At 36.3% G+C, this 2,889-nt stretch overlaps 1 pseudogene; it reads left to right on the top strand.

Annotated features, from left to right (window-relative positions):
• The first annotated feature begins 1,338 nt into the window (after positions 1-1,338).
• On the top strand, positions 1,339-1,910 carry LOC117079632 (annotated as a pseudogene).
• Positions 1,911-2,889: the final 979 nt, after the last annotated feature.

Below are 2,889 nucleotides of genomic sequence, written 5' to 3' on the forward strand. Positions count from 1 at the left end.
TATCTCAAAGCAGAGTTGGGAAGAAATGTACACTAGCACACCATTATATAACATTTTCGCCATACAAATAAAATAGGCATATATAGCCTTGAGAGCATAGATAGTAGTAAAACGTGGTAAAATATTTAGAAAGTGATGTTTTCAGTATTTATTTCTTTTGTTTTTAATATAATTTATTTTAAAATAAGTTTATATAATTTATTTTATAGTAAATGTTGTTCCTTTTTATTGTTGAATAGTATTTCATTATATGGGTATACAACTTGAGAACTCATTTACTTGTTGAATAATTGGATATTTGGCTAATTGGGTTGTTTCTGTTTGGGGGATACTATGAATGAGATTACTGTGGATGCTATTCTATAAGGCTTTGTGTAGGAATAATTTTTTTCCCTTGAATAAAAATAAAATTCAAAAACATTACAATCAGTTCATACAAGCTGGTATTTATCTAGCAAACCACTGGACAAATAGCTACGAGTGGAGTTGCTGGGTCGTAAGGTAGGTGAATATTCAATTTTGTAAGAAATTGTCAAAATATTTTCCAAAGCGGTTATATTATATTATATTAATTATATTATATTAAGATGGAGTCTCCCTCTGTCACCCAGGCTGGAATGCAGTGGCAAAATCTTGGCTCATTGCAATCTCCACTTCCTGGGTTCAAGTTATTCTCCTACCTCAGCCTCCCAAGTAGCTGGGACTACAGGTTCATGCCAACATTCCCAGCTAAGTTTTGGATTTTTAGTAGAGACAGGGTTTCGCCATGTTGACCAGGCTGGTCTTGAACTCCTGACCTCAGGTGATCCACCTGCCTTGCCCTCCCAAAGTGCTGGGATTATAGGCATGAGCCACCATGCCTGGCTGTACCATTTTATATTCCCACCAAACAACATAAAAAAATTCTGATTGTGTCATATACTCACTAACATTTGGTGTTTTTATGGGTTGAATTGTGTCAGCCTCCAACAATATGTTGATGTTCTGACCTCCAATAGCTCAAAATGTGACCTTATTAGGAAACAGGTCCGTTGCAGATGTAATTAGATAAGATGAGGTCACTAGAGTGGGCCTAATTCAATATGACTTTGTCCTTATAAAAAGGGAAAATTTGAGCATAGAGACAGATAAACACATAGGGAGAATGACATGAACATGAAGCCAGAGATTAGGGTGATGTATTCACAAGCCAAGGAGGACCAAAGATTGCCAGCAAACCCCCAGAAGCTGGCATAAACTCCCTCACAGTCTCAGAAGGAACTGACCTTGCTGACACCTTGATCTCAGACTTCCAGACTCCAGAACTGTGAGACAATAAATGTCTGCTGTTTAACTCCAGATGTACTTGGTTTCTTCAAGCATTTGTTCAGCAAGATTAAAAATTAAAAATGTCTTCCAAACAAGAAATAATGAGTGACCAGCAGTTTAGACGGGTTGCAAAGGACCCGAGATTTTGGGAAATGCCAGAAGAGGATCGAAAAGCCAAAATTTACAAGAGATTTCGAGCTATGTTTCATGACAAGAAGTTCAAGTTAAACTATGCTGTGGATAAAAGAGGTCGCCCCATTAACCACAGCACTACAGAGGATTTGAAAAGTTTTTATGACCTTTCAGATTCTTATTCCAATCTCTCTAATGAAGATAGCTAAGTGTTGAAACAAAAGGAAATAAAGAAGAAAAAAAAAATCCAGACTAAAACAGAAACAGATTTTAAAAATCTAGTTGAGGAGAAAAAGAAAGAAACCAAGAAAGCTAATCAAAAGTGTTCCGAAAATAAAACTGATTTAAATAATTCTGAAGGAATCAAAAAAATTAAAACCTCGTGTAAATCTAAGATAGAATCAAACGTAAGTCCAAAGAAGGCAAGCAATGAATTTACACAAAAAAGTACAATTTCTGGTACTTTTTAATGGCAGCCATAGGAAATTAATGCTGTGTTGTTCATCTTTTAATTTTTCTATTCTATTGTGTATAGCTGTATCTTATTGCACTTTTAATTTGTATTTCCCTAATGATTGATGATGATAAGACCTTTGTCAGGTGCTTATTAATGATTCATACATCTTCCTTTATGAAATACCTATTCAAGTATTTTGCCCAGTTTTCAATGGAGTATGTGTCTTTCTACTATTTGAGGTACAGGAGTTCTTAATGTAAGTTCTGGATACGAGTCTCTGTAAATATTTTCTCCCAGTCTGTGGCTTGCTTTTCTTTTTCTTAGTGGTGGCCTTAGATGAGAAACATTTTTAATTTTGATGAAGTGAAGAGAATTCGTTGCCCTGCATAACAAAAGTGCAGGGGTAGAACTTTTTTTTACTTTGTTGCTTTCTTCAACATCTAGATAAAAGTTTAGCCCCTCTAGTAAGTTCTTACTTTCCTATGCTGCTCTACTTTATTTATTTCTTTCAGGGGCCTCAGCACTATTTTTACTGTGTGTCTTACTTAGTCTGTTTGTGCTGCTATAACAAACACCCGAGACTGGGTAGTTTATAAATAACAAAAATAAATTTCCTCACAGTTCTAGAGGCTGGAAATCTAAGATCAAGGCACCAGTAGGTTTGGTTTCTGATGAGGGCCTGGTCTCTTTAGTCAGCATGGTGCCTTGTTGCTATGTCCTCTGGAAGAAACAAGCACTGTGTCCTCACATGATGGAAGGCAGAAGGGCAGAAAGGGCTTTAAACCTCTTTATAATAGCACCTAATCACATGCATGGGGGCAAAGCCCTCATGACTCAATCACTTCCCCAAAGGCCCCACCTCTCAATACTGTCACAATGGGCCTTAGGTTTCAACATATGAATGTTGAAGGGGACACAGACATTCCAACCATAGCACCATGTTATCTGATATTTTCAAACTCCTTTTGTGATTTTATTTATTCTAATTTTGA

This window comes from Trachypithecus francoisi, unplaced genomic scaffold, assembly GCF_009764315.1.
Source record: "Trachypithecus francoisi isolate TF-2019V2 unplaced genomic scaffold, Tfra_2.0 Lachesis_group7, whole genome shotgun sequence".
NCBI lineage: Eukaryota > Metazoa > Chordata > Mammalia > Primates > Cercopithecidae > Trachypithecus > Trachypithecus francoisi.